A 23842-nucleotide genomic window follows, 5' to 3' on the forward strand; every position below is an offset into this window, starting at 1 on the left:
TGCTGCAGGCATCTGATCTGGCAACCCTAACTAGAGGCAATGCATCTGTTGGAAACATGTAGCAGCTAAATTTCACATAACAATTTGAACTAATCAGCCAAATCTTTGGCAGCAGGTTTCTAGTTTATCTTCCGTGATGCCCTTCCATCACCCTGACAAAAAATGTGTCACCAGCACCCGTTGTACTGGATAGAACAACATCATTAGGAGAGCTGTAGGCCCTTGTCTGTATTCTTGTGTTTTGAAATTAGGCTCCAGAATAGGTGAGCTTGATCCATATTGCTAAGGGCAGAGAGCTATCCTGCAAATCACTGGTCTTTCGCCGGTAGGTCGGGAGCCACTAGTGGGTCACAGCCTGATTCAAAGTGGGTCACAACAGGAGCACTGCCTCCATGCAAATATATGGTTAAAAAAATACTAATTCGAAATGCATCCCCAAACACATGTTTGGGTTAAAAGTGGGTTGAAGATAGGTTGAAGATACCTGCTGTAAATGCAATCATCTACACTGTAGATTCTCATTCTGGTTAACTTGCTCAGAAGTAGCCATTGGATAGGCTTGTGCCAGCCTTGGCTTTTTGGAACCGCTGTGGGAAAAGATTTTTTAAAAAATGGTATGCAGAAATGTTAACTAAGATGGCTAAGAGTGGTGCTTGGCAGCAAATTACGCTTTATAGTGGAGCTATCTAGTACGATCTTTATAAAACAGGCCTTCTTGGGTTAAGGAAAGGTCACATGCTACACAAAGTTTGAAGGCACAGGGTGTATTACTCAAGGCTTTCCCTCCTGTGTATAGTAAACATTATTTGAACCCTTATTATTAAGACCATGCCAGAATTCAAAAGATTAAATAAGGAAGATGCAATTATGAGCTAAATAATAAACAGAGCAGATTCAGTTCCTGTTGCATTTTTTGCTTTCCTGCCATTGTTTAATATATGGCTTTTATACAAAGAGCAGCTTAGGTCAGCTACTATAAATTATGCTTTTAGTACAATGGTAATCCAGTAAAATTATTTCAAAGCTTGATCAAAGAGATTCAAAAGTCCCCTCTAAACTTTTCCATATTACAGGGGGTGGAGACTCATTTTGAAGCCTTAACTGTTTCAGTTTGGTCCAATAATATTTGGTGCAATCCTGACAATACTGAAATGTGTGCCCTACATTTGGAAAGACATGATATGGGCAGATTTATTTGAGGCCTATGGGGGACTTATACCAGCTGATGCTTTTAAACACACTCATTAAGACTCCTGTCTTAAGGCATCACACTGGAAGTGCTGAACCGTGTTTACCCTTATAGGAACAAGACTGTGTGAAGCTTGGGCTCATGTGCTCCTATCTTCCCTCTCCTCTCCCAGTTTGGCTGTACTGAAGGAGAAAAGATTGAGACTGGGGAGTGTGCAAGCATTTTTGCAAAGCTAAAGCATGCTTTACATTCATTCAAACGATGCTATTAAGTTGATGGAAAAATGGGAGGGAAAATAATGTTAATTGCAACATAATAAAAATGTAATAGGCATTAGTTTATTGTGTTTAATTTATTTATTTCATTAAAATTATACACTGCTTGGTTATAGAAAAAACAACTCAAAGTTGTTTACAAAAAAATAAAACAAGAAAATTATCAAGAAGAAATTGCAACTGTTTAAAACATCCCAAAAGTTAAAGTATTAAATCGGGTTGAAAGTCATATCAGCTTTCTAAGCACCTGGGTAGGCTTGTTTAAACAAGAATGTTTTTCTGCAGTTGCGGAAAAGAATACAGCAAATGCAGCTGCTTGATATCTAATAAAACAACTGTAAGCAACCATTTCTCAATCAACACACTATCATAGCAAAGCAATGCAAATCGGGGGCAACACTATGCAAAAATACACACACATTCAGTTCTCAGTGGCTGGAATCGACAAAGGCTGTCATGACTCCAGAATCAAGCAGTGATCAAGATTCCAGAAGCTGCAGAGTCACCAGCTAAGGAGCCATATTCTGAGCCTAGTGACCAGAGGGCCACTACATCAGAGGCACTTTGGACCAGATCCCACCAGACTCAGGTTTCTAAAGCACCTTCCTCTGAGCCTCAGGTGTGCTCCCAGCCTACATTGTGATTCCCAGCAGTACAAGGAGTGCACAAGACAAGAGCCTAGGTAGCACAGACCTGCCCATCAACAGACCAGAGGCTTGGTCCTTTAAGGATTGCAGTTCTCACAAATGAGTGGAGGAAGCTAGGTGGACTGGAGGCAGAGGTTGAAAAGGCCTTTGCCCTTTAGCCTTTGTTTGGGCAAGTTGCTCACTCAGAGCTGTCTATGGTGCTTCAAGCCCTGCCCCTTCACTGAATTGGAACAGGGCAGAGGCAAGGACATGGAGTTTGGTGCTGCTTCACCAGCACTTTCCCAGCAGGCAAAGCAGTTCTCTCTCCCCACCCTATGGATCAACTTTAACAGGTGGGTGGGACCACCCACCCACCCATCAATCACTGGGTGGCATGATGACATCCAACGATTGGCAGGTGGATAGCCTCACCCATGTCAAAGTTGGCCTGCAGGATGGGAGGAGATAAGGATCTGCCCCACGGGGATGGGGATGTTCCTGCACCCACCTTAAATAAAATGGCTAGAGATCAATTAATTTTTATTGAAAACTGGAAATTTATAGACTGGACCTGAAAGATATTTGGAAAGTTAGCTCCTTTCTCTGGTGGCTGAAGCCTTGAGCTGTTGTAATAAGCAATAATATCCATTTCCTGGAAGTGTTTGAGTTTTGCATGTTTTATCACAAACTGTAATCCCATATCCTGCTTTATAACATGAGATAGGGTAGTTCTAATGTTTAGGCCACCCTTTGGGGTGCAAGCGAGCGAAAGTTAAACTTGTTTCGCATCATTGATAGCCATTTGAGAGAGTTAACATGTACTTAACCCTCTTGATAACAGAAAATTAATGTGTTTTATTTACTTAGTCAACTGAGGGACAGCTTACTATATAAGAAATATCTCAAAGTGGTTTGCAATTAGGGGTCAAGGATTCTAAATCAGCAAAGAGACAAGGACTCTAGAACATACTGCAGGCTCAATGCATATATACAAATTATATAAGTAGTCAACAAATATAATTATTTAATAAATACTCGTATTTACAATTGCAAATGTAAAAGCTGGAGTTTAAATTTTTTTATATATATATACGCAGGCTATAAAATTATACAAATAACAAGCAGTACTATCCAGAGATCAATCGTCAAAAAATACTGTTTTTCAGTCTCTGAAACATGCTACAGATAATAATAATAATAATTACTTAATTTATTAATTAAATACCCTTCATCTGTAGATCTCAGGGCAGTTCACAACATGATTACAATATGAAAAACACAAAATACATAATAAAAATAAGAACAGAAGCAAACTAATAACCCACCCTCCCACAACACATTTAAATGGGCATTGGATGTCAATCAGCTAAAGGCCTGGTTGAAATGGAAAGTTTTTGCTTGGCGCCTAAAGGTGAAAGTGTCAGCTGAACCTCCCTGGGGAGAACATTCCACAAATGGGGAGCTAGAGCTTCCCAGATGGCAAAAGGAGAACGTTCCAGAGAACACCTTTCCCAGCATTGACCTACACAGTCATCAGGATCATTGGATGAGACTTGGTTGACTGGGCCTCAACTTGCAGTCTGCCAACTAGCAGCAACACAGAAGTGGTCCTTCTCCATGGTAACACCTATTTTATATCCAGTGTGGGGAACCTTTATCAGCCCAATGGCCACATTTTCTTCTGGACATTGTTCTGGGAACACATGCAAGTGGCAGGAGGAGCCAGAAGCAAAAGTGAGTGGAGCAGTTAATGTGAATTTGTACAATAGGTCATTTTCTACACATGCGGACACACCCCTCTATATCCTCCATCCAAGTCAGCAAGAGGCATTCCAAGTTCAAGAAAACTTTCCAGCCTGCCAAAAGTACTAAACAAGGGTTTGAAGCAATACTAGTAAGGGGTTTGACCTGGGAGAGGTGTGGCCGAGTCCCATGGGCCAGCTAGAAAGGCTTGGAGGGACATGAAGTACATAGTTTAATTTTAAATTGTAATTTAAATTCTCATTGTTATTGATACAAAATACCTTTTGCTTTAGAGCACAGTTGGGGCACGGGTGGCACTGTGGGTTAAACCACAGAGCCTAGGACTTGCCGATCAGAAGGTCGGCGGTTCGAATCCCCACAACGGGGTGAGCTCCCGTTGCTCGGTCCCTGCTCCTGCCAACCTAGCAGTTTGAAAGCACGTCAAAGTGCAAGTAGATTAATAGGTACCTTCCAGCGGGAAGGTAAAAGGCATTTCCATGTGCTGCTCTGGTTCGCCAGAAACGGCTTAGTCATGCTGGCCACATGACCTGGAAGCTGTACGCCAGCTCCCTCGGCCAATAAAGCGAGATGAGCGCCGCAACCCCAGAGTCGGCCATGACTGGACCTAATGGTCAGGGGTCCCTTTACCTAGGCAAACTAAGGCCCGGGGACCGGATCCGGCCCAATCACCTTCTAAATCCGGCCCACGGACGGTCCAGGAATCAGCATGTTTTTACATGAGTAGAATGTGTGCTTTTATTTAAAATGCATCTCTGGGTGATTTGTGGGGCATAGGTATTCGTTCATTTCCCCACCCCCAAATATAGTCCAGCCCCCCACAAGGTCTGAGGGACAGTGGACCAGCCCCCTGCTGAAAAAGTTTGCTGACCCCTGCTTTAGGGTCCCCAGTCTAAGCAATAGACGTTCCTATACATCATTTCATATCTGTAATAATAATTTTGGTATATATAAGTTGACACAACTTTGTTAATATAGTCAGAAACATTTACTGGAGTGCTTATTGTTTTATTTTTCATTTGACGTAATTGTTGCATGTCGTATGCTCTCATCTAAACCAAGGTAACTCAGTGCAACCACGTCAAACAGTTTAAAGATGAAAATTAATAAAAACTACGAAATGAAGGGAAGGCAAAAAGGAAGGGAAGGGAAGGGAAGGGAAGGGAAGAGGGAACAGAAGAGGGAAGGGAAGGGAGGGGAAGGCTTGGAAGGCTGCATTGTAGCTTTGGGTCTGAGATTCCCTGCTTCATATGTTAATAACAAGACCTTGAACATGACTCCATTATACTAATAGGTAGACAGTGCAGTTCATTGAAGACCAGTGTAATAGGTGTGGCCAGATCCCCCAGTCTCTACCCTCCCTAGCCACCAAATTCTGCACTAGATACAGCTCCCAAATCATGACCAAGGATTGTCCCACACAGAATGCCATGAGGTTACCAGTGCATGGAACACAGTGGCCAAGCTGTCCCTGTTCAAGAAAGGCTATTGTTGGCTTAGCAACCAAAGCTGGCCATGGGCGCTCCTCGCCACTGAGGTAACCTGAACCTCTCATGGCAGTAGTATCATTCCAGGAGCACCCCCAAACTACTTTTTTTCTTTCTTTCAGAGGGGATGCAATCCTGTCTGCAGCAGATAAAAATTTTGATTCTCGGATCAGGCAACCATTCACCCCCAAGTCTCCATTATAGAGAAATGTGCATCTTATGCATGTCTACTCAGAAATAGGCCACATGAGATTTAATGGCTCTTACTCCCATGTAATTGCACTGAGGCCTTCTTTTCTCATTCAAAGCAATGGGGCTTAAGTCTTTCATTTCGACTACATTGCATCCTTTGCTACACTCCCATTTCTTGGACTAGATTTAGCCTCGGTCATCTGCTGTTATCTGTGCCGATGCATGGACAGGGCATTGTGCAACCATGTCAAAACAAAACGAAGTGTCCAGGCTGGAGGACGGAGGGTATGTCAGACCACATCTACAAAGGCCACACAACTCTGTCAGGGTGATTCCAGGCAGGCTGTTTAGAAATGCTGAAATGAAATGAAACTAAGTCAATTAAGTGATACCAACCGAGGTTCAGGGTTTAATTGAGGGCCTAAGGTGAAGCCAATGACCATTAACTCCAGTCGGTCATTAATTCACAAAGAAATATCCTTGGCTGAGGTTATTCCTATTATAACGCAGCTTAAGCACTTCCGCTTCTAGAAAAATAGTTTTGCTTTTTGCCCCTTGTGCTGATGGAGAGGGAGGAGGGAGTAATGTTGAGAGGAAAGTGGCCTGTGGCCTGGTTACTACTCTCCCAGAAAATGAATACACTTTGGCCAATCATATCGTATTTTTAGTTCACATGCTTGATGGCAGCAATAGAACTGCATCTGTGCTCAGTCAAAATCTATTACCCATTGCATTTTTAATTAACATTTAACAATTAAATGACTTTAAATGACTTCTAACTCTGCAAACTTTTCTAATAAAATGAAAGTGTGACAGGATAAGTACTGCAAGTTCATGCCGTAAGATAAATTCTAATGGCGATAATGATTTGCGTGGTGCAGGTCCCTGCCATTAACATAAATCCTGGGTTATATACCAAAATCATTAAGCAAAAAATGCAAATCACACAAACTTCAATAAGATTAGAACTGTGAGTGATTAGTTTGGCTAATCAACCAAAGAAAATGCTTTCTTGGTTCTATTTTAAGTCTGTTAAAGCTCACATTGGAAACTGTGCATGGTTTCTAATGACCTGATGGTTTTCGTGGCATCATTTTGTAACCCTCTCTCTACTAGAAGGCTGGCACATGATTTGTTTCTTATGTTTTGTTCCTTGCCGACTTGTAGACTGCAATTGTATGGAATATTTAATATTCCATACTAATAGTGTTAAGGGTAGGAATCATAACAGCCCTATTCCTATGAGACGCTGCAAAGACATATGACAAGGCTGTATACCTAGCCTGTGGAGAAGTGACGCTTGAAGAGTGGGGGATGATCAAAGAAATAAAATGGAAGCCACCCCCCTCCCTGATCATTATAACAAAGCCAATCTCCCATCTGCCTTTCCAGCCCTTGTTAATTGTGTTTATGCATATATATATATATATATATATATATATATATATATATATATGCAGAAAAGAGCAGCAGCCTGGGGATTTGTCTCAGAGCAGGTGTTCTGTGTCTAAGAAGTTGTTTAGGAGTAAGCATGGAGTTGTTTGTGTGAATTGTCTGAAAACACCAGCAGAGGGCAGGAGGCAAGAATTCTACAAGCAAGCTGGTCTTTGACTTCTAAAACTAATTCTATTGACGTTAAGATCCTTAGTTGTTTATTCTGCAGTGTCCCCATTGTTTTCGGTGGGGCTATTTAAAAAAGACACTTTGGGGATTCAAGCCTAGCCTCCCATCCCACTCTGTGCAATATTTCAACGTACATGTTTTTCCAAACACTTCAGAACACAGTTATATGTCTCTTGGAACAAACTATGTACAGTTTCAGGCACATCCAATATGTGTTCGACCATGCATGCATCACATCGAACCTGGAAATGACCCCCAAACATCACAAAAGCATCACAAAAAGAGGCAGAACGGGGCAGGGTGGGGGGGGGCAGAATGGGATGTTTGCAGGTTTTTTCAAAGGTGTTTCAAATATACGCAATTTCACTTAAATGTGCAGTACCTTGCAAGGTAACCCCTTGCGTAAATTGGGAGTTGCCTGTAGTGGCTTTAGAACACAAATGATTCAATCTTAGGGAATTTTTAATGTCAACTCTTCACAGGGTTACCTCACAGAGTCTTTGTGACATTTTAGCAGATGTTATCAATGAAGAGAAACAGTACTGGAAATCACTTTGATACGATGGGGTCCTACATGTCAGATTGCCCTAAGGTTTCTGCACAACGATATGTATCTGAGCACATCACAAGAGCTATGCTGGTCAGAGGAAGGCCAGCTACAATTGGGAATAAGAACTGGGGCTGTCAATCAGATGCTCCAGAGGTTTCTTCTAGATAGGAATGACCTCTGCTGGTTCCTCATCCATGTATACAGCAGGCAGAAATCATGGCGGAATTCTCATTGCATTGTGGAATCCCCCAAAATGCCTTCTGGGGTGGAATCCCATGAAAATGCTTCCTTTGCTATGTTAGACTCAAGGCAATGAAAGAACAACTTGAGAAGCAGCCATTCAGATGAGCATAACATTTCAATTATCCTTAGTATCTTAAATCTTTATTCTGTGACTTTGAAGCTGTTCCTGCTGTGGGACTCTCCTAGAATCATTGGCTGCAGAATTTCAGCTTGGCAACTCTATCCGCAAACCAGGAAAACTGGAACATTTGGATTTAGACTAATTTAATCCCACTGAAGTCAATGGTCACATGGAATCAATGGTGCTAAATGAGCTGGAGTCCATGCACTGCGTCTTAATCGGTTTTAGATTGCAGTCTTACAGCACAATCAAGTGAACATTAGGCACACTTAAGTCCTGTTGGAATTAGCGGGATTTGAGTGGGCCTAAATTTCTCTGGACTGCACCCTTAGGGTCTAATCTTTCTATTACTTTACATAATTGGGTTGCATGTCTTGAAGACTTCTGAAAGAGATGAAAGGTGCTGACTTAGCTTCTGAGCCACGTTGTTCCTCCCGCTTAGCCAACTCACACCTGTGGAGTGGTGCTGTATATCAATACAGCCTGGGCAGGAAAGATGGTCCCTTGCGGCATTGTGATTAATAGGTACATATAGGCACGTTACAGAACTGTGTTATGGTTATAAGCTCATCAATATATGGTTATAAAATATAGTTATAAGCAGTCCCCTGATCTTTTGGACTCTCTAATAATATAACAATTGATTAGCCATTTATTAAAAACATTAAGTGTTCATTAGATCTTCATAAATGCAAAATTTAAAAGGTGTCCGTAACAGTTTCAGAAGAGATAAATATTTATTAAATGCTATAAAGACCCGTAATAATGAACCTTGTGACATGTTTCAAGAGATCACAAGTGTTTTAATATCAACATTTGGCTTGGTTTTCTAGTGATCCCATATTAGAATCTCGTATTCGTTGGTTTAATTCCGGAACAAATCAGCTAGGGCAGTGGACATTGTGGTCAGAAGAGGTGGGAGGAAGAATAAGGAAAGTTTAGATGGAAGGCTGGAGAGGGGGGAGAGAGAGAGAGAGAGAGAGAGAGAGAGAGAGAGAGAGAACAATGCATATCTTGCTGTGATTCAAACTATCACATTCTGAATGAGCTCGTAAACAGTACTAGCTTGGCTTAAACGCAAGATAGTATCTTAGCAACTTACCCAGAACTGTTTCTGGAAAAACTGGGGATTCTGAGGGCTAGGATTTTACAACCATCAAAAGTTTGGGGGGAGAGGAACAGGAGTCGAATCTCAGTGCCCAGGAAACAGCCCTGTCTGCTCCCTGTCCATTCAGGTCCTCATCTCTGATCCCACTAAAGCAGCAGCCACATAAAATCAACTTAAGTAATTCTAGGAGAGTCTGACCCACAGCCTGGCCCCCTTCTGCTTAGATAGCTGGAGTCTCTTCAGGTTTGGGATCTGGAGTTTAGTGGTTGGGATGAGAAGAAGGAACACTCATGGGAAAACATCAGGACAGGCAATGATGGCACTGCATCAGATCTGCTTAAGAGACAAACTGCATTAGAGCTCCTTCCTAAGTTGTCATCTACAGCAGCCTGTGAGAGGAGAGAGGAGACTGAAGGGCCTCTCCAGCAGCTCTGCTGAAAAAGCAACAATTTTTTTTGATCCTCTGGAAAATAATGCCTTTGCTTCTGTTCACTAAGTGTATGAGTTTGTTTCCCCCCTCTGATATCCCCCCCTTTGTTTCATGTCTCTTAGATTGTGAACCTGAGGCTAGTGATTGTCTTCCCACTGAAATCAGTAATCTGCTTTGAGAGTCTTTTATCAGCAGAAAAGCAGCATAAAAATGCCAGTCGTCATCACCGTCATCGTCATCACCATCATCTATTTGAGCCACCTTTTCACCTCTTCTGTCCCAGATTCATCCTGCCTAACCAATACAGTGGTGCCTCGCAAGACAAAATTAATCCGTTCCGCGAGTCTCTTCGTCTTGCGGTTTTTTGGTCTTGCGAAGCACGGCTATTAGCGGCTTAGCGGCTATTAACGGCTTAGCGGCTTTAAGAAAAAGGAAACAAACTCGCAAGAACTCGCAAGACGTTTCGTCTTGCGAAGCAAGCCCATAGGGAAATTCGTCTTGCGGAACGACTCAAAAAACGGAAACTCTTTCGTCTTGCGCGTTTTTCGTCTTGCGAGGCATTCGTCTTGCGAGGTACCACTGTATTGTTTTTGCTTCTTTTAAGGTACTCCTTTAAAAAAAAAATTGATCTTTTTGAAGAGCACACACACACCTTTGGGTCAGCCACACTGGGCAGGTGAGGAAGGAACTGAATGGAAATGGTTGCGTGAAATTATCAAAATACCGAGAAGGGATAGGGAAAATTATGCATGCGCATCCATTACAAGGGAACATATGTAAGTAAGGCTTGCCAAAGGGGCAGGGGAGGAAGGACAGTCAACCAAGCATGGCAGGCAGACACTGAAGAAAGAGCGAAGTTACTTTCTCTTTAAAAGATGACACCTCGATCGACTATCCAATAGCTTAAAGAAGCCTTGTTCTTCTCTGCAGGGAATAGGACACCTGTGTAATGACCCGGGAAGGTCTTACCCTGCTTGATTGAGGAGGACTCGCCCCTGCTGCTTTCCCCTTGATTGAGGAAAGGGCAGCTGCTACTGAGGTCTCTTGTGATGGTGGGCTTTTCCGTCTGTCCTCCTTGGGGACCCCACAGGTTGTCTCCAGCCATGGTGATGTTGACTGGCGGAGCTCTACCTCTTTTCAAAAATAGACACGATTGCAAGATTCATTGTGGAAAGACTTTGTTGTTGAAGGGAGGGGGCATGAAGTATCGGGGGTGGGAGAATGACACAGAGAGAAAGAGAAGATCTTTGCTATTCCCCAGTGTATATCGTGTGTCGTTAGGCTCTGGAGTCACAAACAAATATGATTAAAAAGAGTTATTAGCACAAACAGCAAAGGAAATAGCTAAGCTGACTGCAAAAAATTAAATCAACACAGAACTGGTATGGCAGAAAGGGAATTAAAATTTGATTTAGGGGAATTATTTGTAGCACAACATTAGAAGTCAGTAAGCTAATTCCAAAATCTGCACTTCCTTAAAAACGGAGGGAATTTATTTTCAACATGATCTTATTGTAATTATCAGTATGATTCACTGCCTGCATGAGTACATGAGCCAGCAATGAAATCCATGCAATGTCAAGAAGGCTTATCTCTTCCCCTGCCATCTTTGGTTTCTTTCTTTCTCTCCTTCTGTGCCTGTGTGAAGAAGAGAAAGAAGACTGCAAAGTGCCTTGCTGAGTATAAAAGCAACATTTCTTGAAATCTACTTTTCGGGCTATCTCTGGATTCCGATCTTCCCACTGTTTTGAGCCAGCAAATCTGAGACTTTTGGAACAACTTCTAGAATTTACGCCTAAACAATCACCCTATGAGAACTCAAGTTGATAAACCAGGGTGAATCTTTCTTCATTGGTGGTTGAAAACCAAACTAATATTAATACCTGATTTTTCATTTTTGAATGGGTGTTATGGAGATGAATTAGCTCAGAAACAGACAAGAAACTTTCCCGCAACAGACATTATTTCTTTTGCCCTACTGCCACTCCTGGCCAAACACTATTTATAAGGTTTTAAAACATTTTTAAAGCCCTGCAAACCCCAGTTACCACTTTCATCTCCCTTGAGTGGCTGGGAATGGGTAACTTTATGATCTGTCCCCAGACTCACTTTTATTGATCTCCAGGGATTGTCTATTTATACAGCAAACCCCAGCTGGCATAAACATTAGGGACGTTGGGAATTGTAGTTCAGCAAAATCTGAAGGGCCAGGGTTTGCCTTTGCTGATTTAAATTATAGTATTTTCTTAATGTACCTATGCATATAAACACAATGCTCCAACCTTCTAAACCATGGTTTGAGGGGTTGGTAATATTTTGTGGGTCATGGTATTCCTTCTCCTCCTCTTTTGCTATTGTTCCCCATTTTCTTTTTTCTGGTTCTGCTTCTAACCATTGTCAAGCAAACGATGCTTAGGGCAGAACTATGGTTTGCAATTCTCTTCAAGCTGCAGTTTCAAATAATGGTTTGGACATAATTCCTGGTTAGCACACAGTATAGTATTCCCACTCACAGCAAACTATGCGTAGGAAAGGGAGAGGAGAGAGTGAATAAGCACTGGGCATGTTTCCAAGCCTCTCAATCAAAATGGGACCATGACGTCTGAATTGGTTGCATGGGCACTGGAGCACTTTCTCAGCAACCCAGAAACTCTGGAAAAGTCATACTGCTTGAGGCCTATGCTGAAAAGGGAGAGGGTAACCACATTCATAGCCCTTCAGCCACGAAGCAGCAACCCTGAACAAGGTTGCCAGCTGTTCAGCTGGCCACTGTAGCTATGGCCATGTCATAGATACCTTCACCTGCTAATTCCAGCATATCAAGCTGCTATTAAAGTCTGGCAGCCCTAACAAGTGAGAATCTGGTGGGATGTCTGTTCATGCATGTCTGGATGTCAGATGTATCTACGCAGCTCAGCTAATTCCCTAAATATGTTACATCTGTACCCAAACTGTTAACTTAATTTCAATACCTCAGTTTAAGACATGATCTTGATCCGTTCGTAGTGGGCCAAAAATACTTTCTGTGTGAAAGCCTCCTGGAAGCCTGCCATGATTTCTCTCCCCACCACCCCACCACCACCAAATTTTCATTGTCTCTCCATTGTTCTCCTGTTTCCTCTTCCCCCTCACTTGGAATCCTCTCCAGGGGTCCAGATTGAGGGGCAGCTTGTGAAGCTTTCACAGTAGCTAACCACAGCCAACTTGCCAGGGCATTATGAAGTTTGTTTGTTTTTTAAGAAAAAAAGAATAAAATAAAAATGAATGTTTTCATTGTTTGGATTTTTTAATACTTTGTTGTGTTTTTTTATTCAAAATCTGTGCACTGCAGACAAAACAATTAGGAAATGCAAGCAATGCTCTCCGCAAACAACCCCAGGGTTAAATTCATTCCCAACGTGGATATGGAGCAAGGTCCTCTCCACTAGCGTAAATCAAAATGGTTTGATTTACTGTGGTGACTAACACTGATTCATATGAACTGCAGATCAGCTCTACATATGTAGCTTTATTTTCCCCGCCCGCCCCCCTGCACAAAGCTCTTAATATGTTTCTTTAGATTGTTCTCGAATTGCCATAAATACCATGCTACAGACACCACAAAAATAATGGCAAGTTGGAACACATCTGAGTGACATATAAAATTTGCTCTGTGGCAGATGAGCACCCTGGAGGTGCACAGGTTTGTCATAATATATAAGGAATCTTGGAGCTGATTAAATTATGTCTCTGTGCCAGTGTGTGTGTGTGTGTGTGTGTGAGCATTCAGGAGTATAACTGATTTGTTCCAGAGCTGATTTGTTCAAATGGATGATCTACAGCATATTGTGACATTATTTGGTTCATGTTTTCAAAGATGTCTCGATGGGGGCAGGGGAGGGGTGTGAGAGAGAAACCCAAAACGTAAATATCACATCATGAAAAGTGCCGAGTGATTCCCAAACAACTGATGCCACGTTACCAGCAGTAAACTACCAGATTCTCACTCCTTGTGCCATCACCACTTTTATAAACTTTTTGAAACAAGACTAGAGGTTCTGTCTTTCTAACCAATATTCCGCTGAACTGAGGGGCAAATAAAGAATGGGGGAGGGGAAGCAGAAAAATGAATTGTCTCGTAATAATATTGTTGCACACCATCCCAGTCTCCAAGCCGTGCAAGATTCCAGGGGTTCAAGATACTAACCCAGGGCTCCGTTTCCTGGGGATGAGGGACAGCAGAGACTGTGGTGTCTTTATGATATAGGATTTATTTGTACATATATACAACCTGAGCCTGTGGGACACGGGTGGCGCTGTGGGTTAAACCACAGAGCCTAGGACTTGCTGATCAGAAGGTCGGCAGTTCAAATCCCAGCGACGGGGTGAGCTCCCATTGCTTGATCCCTGCTCCTGTCAACATGGCAGTTCGAAAGCATGCCAAAGTGCAAGTAGATAAATAGGTACTGCTCCGGTGGGAAGGTAAACTGCATTTCCGTGTGCTGCTCTGGTTCGCCAGAAGCGGCTTAGTGATGCTGGCCACATGACCCGGAAGCTGTACGCCGGCTCCCTCGGTCAGTAAAGCGAGATGAGTGTCACAACCCCAGAGTCGGCCACGACTGGACCTAATGGTCAGGGGTCTCTTTACTTTTACCTTTACAACCTGAGCCTAGGATGGAGGGGCTCACTCACAGCATTAACTCACAGATTCTGCTTCTCCCATCATCATAGCCTTAGATTCAAGCATGGCTCTTCCTCTTTGGCTTCTGCCTGCTTCTAACTTTCATCTCTCACACACAACTCTATTGTCCTTCAATCTAACTATTTGTTTTCTGGCGCAGAGTCACTTCCTTTGTTCCCCTAATGACCCATACTTAGGGGACCATTATGGCCCTTGCCTGGCCATATTAAACAAGGGGCTCCTTCATTGATTTTAACCCTTGCTGGATCCAGGAATTAGAAGGGACTCAGGCATACAATCCATGTTGCCCTGTCCAAATTCATAACACAATTCATTCTTAGTTCAGTGCTGAGAGGATAGTCTTCAAGGGGTGAAAGCTCCTGGAGATTCATGGGGCTGGCCAAAGTGAAGGCCACCTCTTTAGCAGATGACTACATTCTCATTTTCCAGACCAGACTAGCTTTTATTCCTTATTAGTCACATCTTGCTTGTTCTCACTTTCTTTCAGTTTCCCTCTCTTAACTCTACTCCCCATAGAGAGATAAACAACACAGATTATTGTTTTTTACCAGTAGAACCTCTGTTGGGACCCAGTGAACATTATGCTTCCTCCAGCAATCCAGCTGGGCAAAAGCATCTGAGAGGCATTTAGATGGAGGCCAATGAAGGGTGTCACCTGGGAAGAATCCTGAGGGCAGGGCAAAGAAGCCTGGAAGTCCACATTCAGCCTGTGGGTCAAAGCCCCCACTGGTTTGAACACTCAAAATCCCAAGGTGCATCCTGTTTGTACTTTTTGATTTTGAAACCTATCATATAGTGTGGGGGTTTTTTATTCGTTCAGTCTAGCAAGGTACAAGGAGCATGCAGAGAGTAGTTCTAAAGGGTAGAAAACAAAAATTGGCATTCTGACTATTGCTTCTCATTATACCGGGCCTTTCTGGGTCTTTTCATTTAAACTCCATTTTGACTTGAATACCGTTACTGTGGATTCTTGTGGAGGTCTTTATGGATTTTGCACTTGGCTTGCTTTGTGGTTGTGTTTTGAAACTATTTACAATGTTTGTACCGGAAGTCTGTTGTGCAAGCAAAACTGCAACATTGGACACAATCCATTGTCTCTTTGCAACTTTTAAATTGGTTGGTAAGTCGTGCCCAGAAGGAGAATCTGAAGTGGTTGACCATTCTGGTTGGCTTTGTGCTTTTAGCCTGCATCTCACTATTATAGCATGTGGGACAGTGATATACACAATGGACAAATGGAGACAAATAATGAAGCTAAACACTATTGGCTTGGGTAAAATTTGGGAAACAGTAAACTTTCTGATCCAAGTGTATCCACTGGGATCATGTGAATAGTATGTAGACATTTTCTAAGCAGTCCTAGTAAGGTGTCAGAAAACCATTATATCCAGATAAAGATTCTATCCTGTCTCATTTCAGTGTCCAGCAGGAAATGGCACATGAAACTGGAAAATATGAGTTGGGGGGTTGCTTGGTCTCAGTTGGGAAAGTTATGTACGTCTGAAACAGGGGGTAGGAAACCCAGCCTATAACTTTGGCTGTGCAAGCTCTCTTGATGAGGCCTGTCAGAAGCTTGTTACACTGAAATCAATGCTCCTTGGCTGTCTTTTTGCTCCTTATTGAAAAGAAAGCAAAACTGTAACTTGATTCTTAAACAAATTTCAAATGGTGTCATCATTGCTAATGGTTCTTTTACAATTCAGTTCATCACTTTAGGCAAATAGCTCTGATTCATAAATTCTCCAATTGTCAAAACAACATAAACGATCGTTTATCAAAATGCAATAAATCTCGGCAAGCAACGAGATAGTGTAAAGAAGACTTGCTGTTGTGTACAGGGCTCTACTTCCTTGGCTGCATTTAAAGGGCCATCCGTGAGTGGATAGGCATTGAGATTGTTGCTGCGAGTTGCCTAACATTTTGCACGGAAAGCATTCAGCCTGCGAGCTTTAGTGGTCCTTTGGAAACCTCAGAGCTACTTCCGTCAGCGACGGCGCTTCTCCAGATGGTATGAGGCTAACCTCTTAGCTTAAACATCTTTTTAGCATTCTTTACTTGAAGCTCATCTCCAATGTAAAATCAGGCAAGGCATTTGAAATCTGTCAGATCCTCAAGATGCTGCCATGCACGCTTTTCACTTCGGAAACCTTGAGGGCCCTGACTTCAAGCTAGGAGGAGCACATCAGCGAAAGATGCCATGTAAGGAAATGTCACTTACGTGTCCATGCTAAAATTAGGGCTAAATGAACTGCTCTCCCAATATAATATGCATTTCCGGATTTGCTTGGGTGGGAAGCCAAAGTCTATCCACCCACCCACCTCCTCAGTTCATCATAGGCTGTTAAATTAGAACAGAACGAAAATGTCATCTGAACACTGGGACGGGTATGTGTCGAGGTTTCAGCGTTTTGACTGGAGGGGGAACCATCTCTGAAGAACGTGGTGGTGGCAGTGAGTTTGCGCAGTCTCTTGTCTCCTGTCTGTCCATGTCTGCATGGCAGTGAACGTTCATGCAAGTTAGTAAGCAGAGGGAGGACCACAGCTCAGTGGTTGAGCCTCTGCTTTGCATGTGGAAAGTCCCTGTTTCAATACTCAGCATCTCCAGGCAGGGCTGGGAAGGTCTCCCTTCTGAAGCCCCAGGGAACCACTGCCCGTCACTGTAGACGGCGCTGGGCTGGATGAGCCAATGGCCTGACTCCGTATAAGGCAGCTTCTGGTGTTCCAGTTGCCACAACTAAAACAGCAACTGCAGTAAGCCCTTATTGGGAGGTATCACTTGGTGGCCTTGCAGGCATGGCCGACTGGAGGGAGTGCAATGCATGTATCAATCTGACTACTAAATGGCCAGCAGCACCCAGCATTGGCTCTAGTCCACTGCTGTTATTGGACAACACTGGATTCTGCTAGCCATGCAGCAGGATACCTGCCTGCCTAGCCAGCTTTGCCTCTGCCAGGAGAACCTGCTGGTAGATGCTGATGGTCACTGAGCTGATTGCACAAGCTGCCAATGCTGTGTAGAATCATTTATGGCTACAAGATGTGAAGCAGAAACCAAGCCCAGCAAGATGCATAGGTTCCCATTCCACACATTATATTTCTGATCATCTATGCAGATGCAGAACAATATCTCCTTTTGCAAAGTATGACACAGCATAATATATCAGTGGCTGCATGTGAAATGAAAATAGGAGTATCACTCATTATACCAATTGACTCTGTGTGTGTGTGTTTTCTGTCTCATCCATCAATATGACTTTCGTTTCTCTATTAAAGTTTTAATCTGTGGAACTGCAAGTTGAAGCTTTTCGATAAAATTTGAGGCAGTGAAGGGACTTGATCACTAGAGACATGATCACTCCACAAATGAGATAATTATATGTGATCTTGTGGAAGAAAACATAGATTTTCACATTTTAATCTGAAAGATTTCACATGAATCAAGCTAAGAATAAATAAATCTGAGAAGTTTTATGAAGCCAAATTAGCCCATTGAAAATCCATGTGGGTGAATTTCAGCTAGATGGATTATACTCTCCCTACCATTTAGAAGGCATGAACTAAATTAACATTTGTGGTTCTACACAAGTGAAAATTGCTTGCTGGTCACTTCTGAGTTTCCTCTACAATGTATAGTGAGGCCCAACAAACCTGGTCAGTGCCCTGCCTTGACTGACAATGTGCCTTCCCCCCCAACCTTCCCCAAATGGTGCCCTACAGAGATTTGGGACAACAACTCCCATCTGTCTCAGGCAGCAGGGTCAATGGCCAGAGATTATGCAAATTGTTGTCCAAAGCATCTCAAGGGCACTAGTTTGGGGAAAGCCACCATAGACCATGCCCCCAAATGCCTTGGCAAAAGAGTTGATATAGAAAGAACCATAGAACCACAGAATTGTAGAGCTGGAAGGGGCCACAGGGGTCATCTAGTTCAACCCTCTGCAATGCATGAATATTTCACCCAACATGGGGCTTGAACCTACAATCCTGGGATTAAGAGTCTCATGCCCCACCAATGGGCAAAAGCTTGAAAACCACTTTTGTAAACTAGCCGTCTCTTTAAGAATAGCCTAACAATTAACAACAAAAAGGGTGCCTATGTTAGGAAATGGAGAAAGAGGTCTGATTGTTGATTGCAATTTTCATGTCTTGTGGGATCGGATCCAATCCATCTATCGCTGCTCCTTCAGGGTCATTCCTTTCAGAGGAACTTGTTTGCTGTTTCTGCACAAGCCCAGCGGAAATGGAGACAGAGGAGCAGCAATGCCTGGTGAATTGTGGCCACATCTCTCTGAGAATTCCCATTAAAATCTGTTCCCAATGCCAGACATATTTTATTTCATCTTTTACTGCATTAGTCTTCCATTGGATCCTGCGAACATCTGATTAGAGTTACCTTAAAAGTTTGGAGTTTATATTAGAGATGAGAACAAATAATAAAGAAAAGAAAAGGGAGGAGGGAGAAACCCTGATCACAACAACCTTGAACTTTGAGAAAGTTCAGATCTGGATCCAGATTTTACAGCTGGGCCCCATCCTCTTATTTAAACATCTTCCAGGGCTGAAGATTGTTGCAACAGACTACAGAAAATGTTCAGAACCACATTTTGTGTAGCTGCTCATACTTTCCTCTAATTATTCCCACCCATTATTTGCCCTTTAATCTCTAATGCAGTCATTAAGAGCAACCATCCCTAATGCCCTGCCCTTAAAGTGTTCTTCATTCCAGTGAAGGCTGCAATGAATCTCAGCTCAGTAGTGACTTGTCCATGCAACTACACTCCGCATGTGGATGATGTTGGGAACAGCCTTCACACGGATGTCTATCTTTCATGCAGCCATAATTTCAGAAGCCACCGTCAACGCGGCCTTAACAGATGCACAGAGAGATTCCATGGTAGGAACTCTCTGTGTGACTGGAGGGGGCCCATGTGATCATATTATCCAGAAAGAAGGCAGACATGTTGCATAGGTTACAGGGACCAACAGTTAATCATAGACTTGTAGAGTTGGAAAGGAGCATTAGTCGAACCCCCTGCAATGTAGGACTCTTTTGTCCAACGTGGGGCTCAAACACAATCTTGAGATTAGGGGTCACGTGCTCTACTGAATGAGCTGTCTCAAGACGGGTGGGTGTGGGTGTCTGTGGTTCATCAACTTTTCCTTGGCCTTACAATGTGGGATTACATCCAACATCAGGCATGTGCAAAGTCCGTTTCAGTGGCCTAATCCTGCGCACCGATCAGTTTAATCCGGCCCCTGTGGCAACTTCAATCCTAAAAAAAGGTCAACAACTTTGGTCCTCACGGCCCTTCACTTCATCAAATCTGGCCCTCTTTGAAAAAAGTTTGGACATCACTGTCCTACATGGACCGTTGCCGTCATGCTGTGAATCTCTGCCCACACACCTCTAGATAAGAATGTAAGAAGATAAGAATGCTAGATCAGACCAGTGCTCCATCTACTCCAGCATCCTGTTCTCACAGTGGCCACCCAAATGCCCTTGAGAAACTCTCAGGCAGGATCTGAGTGCAACACTACTCTCTTTCCACCCCACCCAGTGGTTACCAGAAACTGGTACACAGAAGCATTGCTTGCCTCTGACCATGGCATTGGAGCATAGCCATCATGGTTAACTTGCAATAAGTCCACCAGAGAAACAGAGGCAAAAGCATAAGCCCTAAACATGAAACACATAAAAATCCTTCTCAGCTGCAAAACAATAATCTTCTCCCCACAAACAAAGGTCCAGAAGATGGGGGTGCTGCCTGCCTCCTCCAATAACTCTGTAGAAAAGCTGAAAGAGCCCATATCAAGGTCTGTGTTTCCCACCTCTCACCTGAAATCTCTCAATACCTTGTCCTAAATACCAGTTATTACAAAACTTTAGGACAGTCCCTGCCTCATAGGTTCTTCCATTCAAAGGGCGTGCATGCACCATACTCAGCCATATTAAGCCATATTCAACCCAGCTATTAAGATCGTTGTCTCTAATGTTCCAAATGCTCTATGACGTCCAACTCCCAAGGGACTGCGATCTCCCCCCCGGGGGGGGGAGTGATCTACCCATGGGGAGGGGTTCAGAGTGGTTGAGCTTTTTTTAGGGGGCCAGACCAAAGTTGTTCACCTTTTATTAAAGAGTAAGTATGCAGAATTAAAATAAATCGCTCACCAACAACGCAGACGCTAACACATGAACACAGCACTACAGCAGACAACAGAAGAACGCACACTAAATGCAACGCAGGGAAAGACCAAGGAGGGGCGGAGACATGATTCTAAACAACGTGAGTGATAATGATCCTGCGATCGACCACAATCATACGGGGATCGACCTGTCGATCGTGGTAGACCAGTTGGACAACCCTGCTCTATGGGGCTAACATAGGGGGAACTGGTATTAAATCTGCAATAGAGGTCCTACAAAATAAATTTATGAGGCAGATTTTGGGGCTTCCCTGCAGGACACTGGCAGCCCACCACAGAAGTGAGTTGGGCCTCCCCTTGCTAGCAGCCAGAATTGATCAAGCCTATCTGGGATACTGATGCAAGCTAAATGCCTTCCAGGATCATACTCTTACTAAGCTCTGCTGGTTAGAGCAACTAAGGATAGGGGGCTGGGCACAAAAGTCCCAAGATAAGCTATGGGCTTATAATCTTCAAATGGATAACTACTTAGCCCTTAGCCCACGTGACCTTAGAAATTGGATTTTTGATCAGGATGCCAACCAAGACAGAGCATCCATCATTTCCGCCCATTATTCTACTTGGTACCCCCAAATTAAGGCCAATCACTCAAGGCCCCGTTACCTTGAGACTCTGACCTTCCCACAACTTTGCAGAACTAAGATTCAAACAGATGCCCTCAGCATATTTAGAGGGGAGATATCGGGGAATTCCCCATATGGATCACAAATGTATATATGGGTGCAATCAGGTAGAGGACATTACACACTATCTACTGATTTCCCCCCTGTATACAATGCCCAGAGGGAAAATTTATATCGCCAATTCTTAATTGGCTTCCAGGTCGATTTGCACAGGAAGTGACAGTTGAACTCCTAGCAGATAAACATCTATACATCACCCACCAGGTAGCCAAATTTGCGCTGGCAGCCAAGCAGTTCCAGCTATGTGAATGCACTACAACCTTAAATTTTAATGTTGTAAATTTCTTTTATGTTGTAAACTGCTACAGGTTACGTTGAAGATAAAAGTTTTCCTTTTATTCTGTGCCATCCATTGTAAAGGCCTTTGGCTCTATACAATAAAAATTGACTCACCCTGCCTCATGCATTCCACACAAAAGCCAAAGCCATTAGGTCCAGTCGTGACCGACTCTGGGGTTGCGGCGCTCATCTCGCTTTGTTGGCCGAGGTAGCCGGCGTACAGCTTCTGGGTCATGTGGACAGCATGACTAAGCCACTTCTGGCAAACCAGAGCAGTGCACAGAAACACTGTTTACCTTCCCGCCAGAGCGGTACCTATTTATCTACTTGCACTTTGATGTGCTTTCGAACTGATAGGTTGGCAGGAGCAGGGACCAAGCAACGGGAGCTCACCCTGTCACAGGGATTCAAACCGCCGACCTTCTGATCGGCAAGTCCTAGGCTCTGTGGTTTAACCCACAGTGCCACCCACATCCCCTCATTCCACGCAAGACTTTCCCTAAAGCCATCTTGTCCCCACCTTGCCAGCAGAACTACAGAAGAAAGCGCCCAGGTACACAGCCACATGTTGGAAGGAACCGAGTCATGTTTGCAGACCTCCCTTGGATCAGGGCCGACGAACAAAATACAACTGGGAGGACAGAGACTAAATTGTTTGAAGACGTCAATGTCCAGTTCTTACACAGTAAGACTGGGGTCACTTGAAGCAGACTGCATCTAACTGAATGTTTCTGTTAAGGTCCCGTGCTATCTTAGCTAGGTGTAGCCTTTCTTTATTTCAAGTTCTATTTTCAAAAACACAGTTCAAAGTATACAGCAGAGATGTCTTTCAAATGCGGGTGCCAATGCTTGGCCTTCTAAGACTGCGGTTGCAGTGTCTGGAGTGATGACTTAACTGTTAAGATGTTCCTCATTTTGCAGGCTTGTACAACCGGACCTCACAGTGGAAACAAAATCGTCCTTTCCCTGTGACAGTTCTCTTCAACAGGGGCTGCATGCTCATTTAAGGAAAGAGCCAGTTGGCTCCATCGACTGAGTGGAAAAATCATCTCCCACCCCACTTCTGTGCAAAAGGGAGCAGTAGGAGAAAAGTTTAAATCAAAGGGAAATTCCTCTGGTACCATGTTCACAATGTTTATCCCAGTGGGATATGATACAGTATGTGAAATGGCTGTGTTTCACAACAATTATGAAAGAGAAAAAACATGTGGAATAAATATAACACATAACAAAGAACAGCGGTATAAGTTCAAGTCTGTCACAACTAATAATGTATTTGCTGTGGAGGCTTCAATGAGTTAATAGGTTAGATGGGCTTGGTTTTGCCGTCATCTGTAGTTTTGCTCCATCGTCTCTTCTAGGGATGCTTCTGTTGCAGGTAATTGTCTCACTTGTATATAAAGGCCTGGTGGTGCTGGTGGGGTTTCTGTGACGTTTGCTTGTTAGGGGGTGTTATTATGGGGCAGGGAAAGAAAGAGAAAGACATGATAGTTGGTACACAGGTTGTAGGTTGGGGCAGGAGGGGGGGAAGGGGATTTATGATCAACATTTTGCTGAGAAAGTGGGGAGGAGTTATTAGCCTCTGTGCAATAAAGTATATTCACAGGCATCAAAAATGGCATCTGTCTTGTTTAGGAATGGAGGCAATTGTGCCGTGTGACACAACGAACCTCCTTAAGACGTTATGTATCATTGCACCCTTTAAAAATGCAGTACACTTTTCATTGATCTTTCCATTTCATTTTGATTTAAAATGCAGATCTTTCCCGCCGTCAAAATCTTAGCATTTATTTTTTTTATGTGTAAATGTGGAGGGAGGAGGGGAAGAAAATCCATTTCAGACACATGCAGCCTCCATAAATTACTTTTTGTGGTTGAAACAGTATTCGCTTATGTCATGGGTTGAACATCCCCCTTTATTAGAATGCTATTTATTGCCACCAGCTGCAGTGCTTAGCTAAGAAAGTTCTTGACACCAGTGATTGCTTTCAGCACCAATGCTTCCGGCTGCTAACAGGGGCTTCTATTTCCAAATGCAGTCACCCCTTGTAAGCTCTTCCTTCTGGCGCACAGATACCGCCTGTCATTGTTACCGGGTGGCGTAGGTGGGGGATGGGACTGAACCCAGGGATGCTATGTGATCACTTGGGCTGCAAATCTCCCAAGCCTTTGAGATTTCTTGCCTAGCGTTGCTGCCACAAAAGCCTCCAAAAGAGCACAGGAATGCGTGAGATCCTATCAGTTATGGACTCGTTTTCTTTCCTCTAAAATGAAGTTACGATTTCAGCTCATGAGCAAAGGGCAATTCACACAAGGCGCAAACTGCACGGGGGAAGCACCCAATTTCAGCTGGAGAGGCACTCGCTGGCCTGTATTGCTTTTCCAAGCCA

At 43.4% G+C, this 23842-nt stretch overlaps 2 long non-coding RNA genes across 2 annotated transcripts in view; both read left to right on the forward strand.

The window, feature by feature from the left end:
- The window catches only part of LOC310710619, a 433355-nt gene that overhangs the window by 403733 nt on the left and 5780 nt on the right, over positions 1 to 23842 (forward strand). The gene's annotated exons all lie outside the window — the stretch shown is intronic.
- Positions 1596 to 22563, forward strand: LOC310710412. Its single transcript, XR_014528050.1, has 4 exons — positions 1596 to 2146; positions 9728 to 9911; positions 10518 to 11441; positions 22374 to 22563. It is a non-coding gene; the product is annotated as an uncharacterized lncRNA (long non-coding RNA).

The sequence above is a fragment of the Podarcis liolepis genome, assembly GCF_965112155.1.
Source record: "Podarcis liolepis genome assembly, chromosome: 1".
NCBI classification, from domain to species: Eukaryota; Metazoa; Chordata; class Lepidosauria; order Squamata; family Lacertidae; genus Podarcis; species Podarcis liolepis.